The sequence below is a fragment of the Mixophyes fleayi genome, chromosome 3 (assembly GCF_038048845.1).
Source record: "Mixophyes fleayi isolate aMixFle1 chromosome 3, aMixFle1.hap1, whole genome shotgun sequence".
Classification (NCBI taxonomy): domain Eukaryota; kingdom Metazoa; phylum Chordata; class Amphibia; order Anura; family Limnodynastidae; genus Mixophyes; species Mixophyes fleayi.
This window is the reverse complement of record NC_134404.1, coordinates 266145307-266154369: the sequence shown is the minus strand read 5'-3', so window position 1 is coordinate 266154369 and position 9063 is coordinate 266145307. Positions and strand designations below refer to the sequence as shown.

At 40.9% G+C, this 9063-nt stretch overlaps 1 long non-coding RNA gene across 1 annotated transcript; it reads right to left on the bottom strand.

The window, feature by feature from the left end:
- Positions 1-856: 856 nt before the first annotated feature.
- On the bottom strand, positions 857-1844 carry LOC142142958 (uncharacterized). Its single transcript, XR_012689422.1, has 2 exons — positions 1759-1844; positions 857-1013 (listed from the first exon to the last, which is right to left on the bottom strand). It is a non-coding gene; the product is annotated as an uncharacterized LOC142142958 (long non-coding RNA).
- Positions 1845-9063: the final 7219 nt, after the last annotated feature.

Here is a 9063-nt window from a genome sequence, read left to right as displayed (position 1 = left end):
TATAATCGTAAAAAAAGGACTATGAACCATATCCATATTGAAGGAAGCTCCGCCACATAGGTCTATTTATAACCTACTGCCTTTCCCATGCAGAAAAAGCAATAAGCATATGGACATTGAACCTCCCATTTGTGTTTGCATATTCTTGTAGTATCCATCATGTCACATGTCAATACTTTAATGTATGGTAGAATTTGATCACTTTATTTGCATGTGATATTTATACAAGATTTAACCCAGTAGGTGTAAAGTCTGTGATCATATAACATTCAGAGGTCAGCAGCCTTATACACACTTAACCAATTAATTTTCATGTGCATGTAAATATAATTTACTACTGTGTGTAACACACACTCCCAGAGAAGACATGCTCCCCCCATGATTTTGCACTATATAAAGACTTGTAGTGTAATCAGCGGAATAGGTACTATCTCCTGGGTGAGCAGCAGCAGTAAACCACACAAGTCCAGACGTTTCACCATAGCAACCACAGACAGTTTATTCACCAGCTTGTAAACAAAACAGAATATAATCAAAATCCTAGCCGTCTGGCTACTAGACAATACATTTAGCAAGACCCTTTTTCAGAACTACAACTTATTATTGCTCACTGCAGCAGAGTGTCTGAGGAGGCAGCTCATCTCCTCCCCAGGTCTAAGACACTGGATGCATATCCCAGCTGCCTTTTCACAGACACCTCCTATCTCTTGATCAGTCTGTTTTAAAGTACAACCGACAGGAACAGGTAGCTTCTGTCACAGACTGAAGAGTGCACATTTTTACAATAGAGATAATTACATTTTAATAATAGGATTTTTACAATAATCGTTTAGAATGATAACTTTTCATTACTCACATTTGCTGATGAAAAGAAAGGTTATTTCAGTCCCTGCAGGTTGATATTATTGGTCCAACTCTGCGCACTGTACCTTGATCCTCTGTATGATGTCACTTCAGTCCCTGCACGCCCAGTCCAAGCACACTGGGCCTGTGTAAGCTCTCACAGCTCCCTCCTACAAAAAATGTATTTGGGCAAATAAGTTGAAGTACAGAAGAGAAAAAAATGTCCCCTACTTCATCACTTTTGCTCCTCCTTCACACTTCCCCTTTAGTACACTGTACTCCCTTCATCATCACACTGTGCCCTCCATCATGCTTTTGCCCTTTAATCATCACACTGTGCACCCTTCACCATCACACTGTGCCCTTCATATTTTTGCTCCCCTTGTTTATTTACCCTCACACGGCCTGTTCCACATTTCTGTCATCATGCCCCTCTGCTACTAATTATTTCCATCATGCCCCTCATGCCCCTCTGCTACTTATTTTGCCATTATGCCCCTCTGCTACTTATTATTGCCATCATGCCCCCTCATTTATTTAATATTGCCATCATGCCCCCTCATATATTTAATATTGCCATCATGCCCCCTCATATATTTAATATTGCCATCATGCCCCCTCATATACTTAATATTGCCATCATGCCCCCTCATATATTTAATATTGCCATCATGCCCCCTCATATACTTAATATTGCCATCATGCCCCCTCATATATTTAATATTGCCATCATGCCCCCTCATATATTTAATATTGCCATCATGCCCCCTCATATATTTAATATTGCCATCATGCCCCCTCATATACTTAATATTGCCATCATGCTCCCTCATATATTTAATATTGCCATCATGCCCCCTCCCTTAATACCTGTTTCAAACTTCTCTGACATGGCCCCACAGTTAGTTAACTTACCTTCTATTGTTTACTTCTTTGTCCGATGTCGCGCTGCCGCTGCTCCTCCTCTCTGATCAGCCACTGCTCCTCGCCGACTTCTTGTTGACAACCACGTCGGGAGTGACGTCATCACGCCCAACGTCATTTTCATGAGGAGAGGAAACTGCCGGGTCCCGCCGGTCAGCTGACTTCTTTTTTTAAAAACTTTATTTTTGCCGTTATGCCGGCGGACAGAGGGGGATGGCAGGTGGAGGGGAGCGCACCTCTGCCTTGCCTACCCCACTCACCGTCGGCTCTGACAGGGCCCTCTAGGTCCCGCTGGGCCCTAGGCAGTTGCCTAGGGTGCGGGAAATCCGGCCCTGTATATAGGACATGACACTCAGGGATGTGGGGGTACTGTAGATCCTGGATCTCAGGTTTTTCTGATCTGACTTTACCATGGCAGGGGTTAGTCTCATCCTCAAGGCCTGAGCTTGTCCCACATACTGAAGAGTCAGAGCAAGCATTCTTTAATATTAAAGAGAGTCTGACTAAAACACCTGCTCTGGATATGCCTGATTATGAAAAACCTTTGAGTTGTACTGTACGGTAGCCGATGGTTGTGCAGCAAAAGTCTTGACATAGACACTGGCTTGATTCAACTATGTATACATCGCATGCGGTATCTGCCCTCCTAAATTCAGCCTCAATTACATATGTCTCCTAAGCAAGGTGTACAAAATGTGCCTCCAGATGCCCAAAGATTGAATGGAGAGGAGACTCTAGCTGAGGGTGAATTTGGTAGGAATACAGAGGCACATGATTGTATGGAATATTTAAATCAGACTTTTTACCGAAAGATCTGACATAAGTAACACCCCCTTAGAAAATGTGAATTTTTTTTGTGTATTTTATGTTTTATATTTCTCATAAACAGACAGACATGTACTGGTTATATTCGTAAATGACGAAAGCACTGTAGAAGCTGAACCCTCAATGTCGGCTCACTTAACCCAAGGAGCTAAATTTGTGAGATTGAGAAATGCATGTGAGTTAAAATGTACACTAACTTTACCTATGTTTTAAGATAGTGCGTGACCCTGGGGTTCTATGGTGACTTAGGAACTTTTATGACAGTTACAGGACATCAGTAGCACAGTCACAACACACAAAATGTCTTTTGACAGGGATAAAAATACTCATTATCAATGGGTAATAGCAGAGCGGACAGAGTTGCCAAGTGGGCAGCAGATTTATCTATGACAACTGACAAATTGATGGTTTTTGAAACGATAAACACACCAAAATTAATTGAAATGCAAGATTTATGTTCCCTACAGGAAAAAGCAGTCTGGAAGGTGAAGTGATGTGGTCAGGAGTCCTCTGGACTCTGAGGAGATGGACAAGGTAGGCTTGTGGCTCCTAAGGCATATCCCCCAAGCTCAGCTGAGCCAGCACATGGTCTGACTCATCTGGGTAAATAAGGTATGTGCAAGCTGGTAAGAACATACTGGTGTGCACCAGACATTTCTTCTCAAGCTAGTAGAAAGGCAATGTCCTGTCTTACTTGATTGAGAAAAAATGTCGGAAAGACAATACTGGTATTAAATGTACTATCAAGAACGAATTAATTGGAGTGATAGTTGAAACTAGATTGGAGTGGCCATAAGCTTTGCCACTAGTCCACCCGAGCATGGGAACCACTTCTAAACCACTTCTTAACCTGTCACCTTAGCAACCTTACTTAATGGTAGATTCCCAAAATGAGTTAAAATGTAATGATGTAGATACCGTTCAAAATCCTATAAAGAGAATCAGGTAGTTGAGACGCAGCAAAGGAAGTTCAAAATACTGTCTCCTGCTATGCTAGACACTAACAGTCATGGTGTTGGACTGGGAGAATATGTTATGAACTGTAATTTCTTACACTCAAGTTGTTTAACAGACAGGTGAGAAGGCCCGTTCCAAGTGTTGATGACCAGTACCACATCTCTAAAAGTAGCAGAAAGGGACACTTGGATTCGTTCCATCCACTGCAGAGAAGTCAACTGTCCGGAGAAGGTTCATAGCATAGCAGAGGCTGACACTCGTGAATCTATTACGGGAGACCTAAGATCGCAGTTAATAACACCTAAGCCAAGGACTTTGCAAAGACTGTTATTCCATCATGGAGCTGCATTTTTTTTCTTTTTCCAGTGTTTTTCTTATCCTTATTTTTTCTAGGACATTCTATTTTCGCAGTGGTAATCAGGTGATGGAGACTGGTTCAGGTAGTGATACTGATGATGTGGAGATGGAGTAGAAATTATTAATACAATCAGTCCAACCTATTACATTATTCAATTTGAGGGTAAAGAAAAGGTCTGATAACCTTGGAGCTCAGAGACACTGTGAGTGGCTATTATCTGAAGAATATTGTGTCTGTAATTGCTGTGACGCCATAGTTGAATAGAGATGCATCCAAGGTGTGATCTCACGTGACTCAGGGACAAAATAATGTAGTACTAGTACCATTCCCGCTGAACATCTCTGAAGTTCTCAAGTTAAGGGAGAGGAGAGACCAATAGAAGGGAGATATCATCATCATCATCATCATTTATTTATATAGCGCCACTAATTCCGCAGCGCTGTACAGAGAACACATTCACATCAGTCCCTGCCCCATTGGAGCTTACAGTCTAAATTCCCTAATATAGACACACACACACACACACACACACACACACACACACACTCACAGATAGATTGATAGACAGAGAGGGAGAGACGAGGGTCAATTTTTGATAGCAGCCAATTAACCTACTAGTATGTTTTTGAAGTGTGGGAGGAAATCGGAGCACCCGGTGGAAACCCATGCAAACACGGGGAAAACATACAAACCCCACACAGATAAGTCCATGGTCGGGAATTGAACTCATGACCCCAGTGCTGAAGTGCTAACCACTTAGCCACCATGCTACAATACATCTTTTTTCCATTGCTGCTTTTGAAATCCTCTGACAAGTATTTGCCATACAAAGATCATAATACTTGACAGTCTGATAACATACTGTTGACTAATGTAAAAGTTTGTTTTTAATTCTCCATGAGGTATTAGTTATCTACCTTCAGGGTCTTTGAAAATCATAGTTGTCTCAAAAGTGAGATGACTTACAATTAAGATAGCCACAACTTTTTTTATGGAGGTGTAACAGACATGGAATGAAAAGGGAAAGCATTTTGATTTAACATTTTGGTATCAAGAAGCTAAAAAATGTGTTTCTTGCAAGAGTACAGTGTATTCTTTCAGTTGGTTTAAAGTGATATGGAGCTTGGAAGTTTTTGGGGGCATTAATTTACATTAAGAGCTACAATTTTAATAGGCATTTACTTAGTATAAGTGGGATATATGACAAAAGTAAAAAAGAACAGTAAGGTGGGAAATTAAGAAGGGAAGGGGCAGTGTTGTAAGGAAGAAGAACTAGGTAGGCAATTGCCTTCTGATTAGCCCCTAAAAATGTGAAGGTGAATTTGCCATTATTGTCCTACACTGATCAAACTGACCTGAAGGGAAGGCATATGAGCAATACAGCAAAACTGTCGATGTCATAAAGTGGGGAGCACTCTGCCTGGACCCAAAGAGGCCACACTTTAAAGAAACTAGAAATTAGGAACATAGTTCTAAGGAGCAAAATGTCTAATAAATGAAGCGAACATTAACATGAATAATAATAACAACATAGCTAACAATATAATATTGTAGAATTCACTTTAAACATGTGAAGTTTGTGTTGTAAGCCTAATATGTATCAGATATTGAAAATTAGGCAAACATACAATATATAGCAATGGTTAAGATGGTGGGGAAACATATGAATGTATAAACAAAGGAAACGTAATTCTCCTAGTAATCAACTAGAATAATCTATGAGAAAGAAGATAATGTCTATGTTGCATAAAGTATTCTTCTTATAAGAGGTATGTCTAAAATATCAAGCTATTAAAGTTTACACAATCTGTCCTATAAGATGACCTGGGGAAATATTTACTATGTTTCTTTTTTGTTGCAGTTTTGAAAACACTACACATCGTTGCATATCATCGGCATTTTCACATCCAAGCCGCAAGATTTACTGTCAAACAGGTTTGGAGGTTGACAGCCCAAAGCCTGGTGATGTGTTGCAGTTTCAAAACCCCTAAATCGCATGTGACTTAGCCCAAACCTAAAGTTGTTTAGAGCACAGTTCCATGTGTAAATAATAAATAAGAGAGATGACAGAACACTGCTGTTTGGCTGCCTGTCTATTTAGTAGTCAAGTTTGCCAGACTATAATTCATTCTGCGACAGTAGCTCCTCAGGAGCAGTCCGCTTCATCTCTGTGGGTTTTTTCCCCTATGGATTACATTGGCTCAAGGAACAAAGAAGATTGTTGCTAAGTGTGTGGCAGCACAGTGCTTAGTGGTTAGCACTTCTGTCTCACAACACTGGGGTCATGAGTTTGACCCGGCTGCAGGAAAGCAGGGCCCACAACTCACTAGTTCCCCATGCAACGGGCCCCATTATTGACATGGGCCTTGGTGCACCGCACCTGCTGCACCAATGGTAGTTCAGCCACTGAATGATACTATTCTAAACATGTGAAATTATAAAAAGGATTACAACCATGACTACTTCTAAAGGCAATACAGCAAGTTTAACAAAACTGTCATCAGTCCAATGATCTGCCACCAATTAATACAGATCATTTTTCCAACTCACAGTAAAAGGTCTCTACAGTCATATGACTTTTGGCATGACTTCTCCAGTGCAGTTTCACTTAAAGGAAAATAATATCTAGCATCCCAGCTGCTAAGCACAGAAATTTTGAAACATTTTACAAAAATACATACTATGGTCAGAAATTAAAATATTAAAATATGCAAAATGTACCTAGCAGTGCAGCCAGACATCATTTTATTAATTAACTCTACAGTTCTGCTATGACTACATCCTCTGGATATCAGTGACACAATAGCAAAAAAAAAAGCTTTTATAAAATGTATCCTGGCAAGCCACTAAGCAACACAGTCAACAACCTGGCAGAAGTGGAAGAAAAGGCCACAGGAGAAGGAAAACACAGATGTCACGACACGTCGGGTACTGGACTCAGCCAACAGGCTGATGGATAAAGAAGACAACGAGAGTAACGTCATGTATGCAACCATAGCAAAAAACTGAAACGCTTGGATGCTGAAAACAGAGCCGAACGATTGCTTATGCAATTCCTATATAAATCTAACAGAGGGGAACTCACTCAGTACACGGGGTTGACAGATTTCCCACCGAGCCATGCATAAGACTTATAGGAAAGACCCTTCCTGTCTGTGGGACCTACACACCACACACCAAGCAGCAGTTTATGTATTTTTTTAAAGGTTTCAGTACTGTTTAATTATATATTTACCTATAATTATATGTGGTGGTCGGGTACTGATGGGAAATCCTTCCCTTACCTTGTCTCCCAGATACGAGTCAGGTTCTTTTCTCTTTTGGATATCCGGTGGTCAGGAGATAAATACTTCAATGAAAGGGACAAAGATTGGTCAAACAACTTGATTTTATTGAGAATGCGGTAAGGATAGTTTTGGTAAGCCACCGCGCCACTGACCCCTTCAGCTCAATAGTAATGACAAAATAATGCGTCTGATCAGCATAGAGCACAATAGCATTTAACATATACACCTGGTGAATATAAGGCAGAATAACGATAACATCTTCAATACACATTGTCTAATAAGGCACACTGGTAATCACAGTTACTACTTTCACGTTAACAATATCTGACTGGTGATGATGCAATAACCATCAATAATAACCCATCAAGACTCTTACGGTCACTACCGCGCCCACTAGAAGGCTACTTCTTATTCAGGTGTTTGGGGTACCGTGCTATTCCCTATGGGTCAGGCGCCCCACTTTTAGCATCTACTGCTGAGTTAACTTGAATTGCAGCGGTACCACTAACACTGAATGTCACACCTTCAATATTAATAAATCAATTCTTAGGTAAATCACATAACATTAACATCATCTAAAACATTTGGTGCACCAATATTATCCCCGGTAACGTTAACATATTTTCCACTCAGTCCTGGGCTGACCTGTGCACAGGAATTTGGGTAGTGTTCCAATGTCCTGCAGAGGTTTCCATCAAGGGTTAAGTATTATAGTAGAAAGCAGGGCTGTTGCTCATTTCAGCCACAAGATGGCGCTGTTCTCTCAACAGTCAATGAATCTCTATCAGCACATGTACTCTGCAGCAGGGTATAATGTCCAGATATCAGCACAAAAACAGGATATAGCTGAAACGACCGTCTTAATTGTTCCCTGCAGCCTGTGTAAGGGTATGATCTGGGGGAAAAGCTCTCACAATCCTTCCTTGTACAAGAATGCAATGTCAGTTTTGGATAGATTCTCTCATCACTCTTCCCTCCTTCCTGCACAACCTCTTCCTGTTACTCCCCCAGCCAATCAGGGCCTTCATCCTCCTCCTGTCAATCACTCCTGGGCACAAGTTTTCAGGAGCACAATTAACCTCTTGTAGCCCTGCATTTTAAAAGCGTTTATGCACTCCTCTGTGCTGTTCAACAGGGCTTTGTGGTACCACATATATATGTGTGTGTGTGTGTGTGTGGGTGTTTGTTTTCTTTTATATGGTAATAAGTGCAGTTTCTATGTTAATTAAAAAAAAAAAATCTGTGTATATTGTTGTACAAACTTTCAAATATTGTCCTGGGAGAACTTGTATTATGGACTCACAGGTATAATCAGACCCAGAGCTTGTAGTGAAATAGCTGTACTGTACTTGAGATCAGCCAGTGTTCTTCCAGTAGCCAAATATCTCGGGGTACCAACCAGTCTCTGTTCTGCAGATAAGGGTCTCCAGAAATATGTGGCCTCTTTTTGAGTGGGGTGACCAGTTGCAGCAGCTCCTCTAAAGTAGGGTCATCCATGCGCAGGAAATTACTGAAGTCATCATGATTATTCTCACGTATCTCATGTCACAGTGGCATATGTGAAAAGGACTCTCTCCTCAGCAACCAGGCCTTGCTCCAACAACTGCGATTTTTGCTTCTCCTTTTTCTCCTGTTTATTGTTTGAAGTGTTGTCCCCATGGCGACAAGCAGACAAGCACACAATTTTCTTTTGTAGGACAGGCTCATTATAACAATAAAACGTGCCCAGTGCACAATTCTTCAGGAGTAAACCAAACGTAAACTATACACAAAGCAATGAATGGCGATGATACTATTTCCTATTCCTGGATGTTTGTGTTTGTATCTGAAAATGCATCTTAAGTAAGATTGCAAAGGAATGTACCCAGC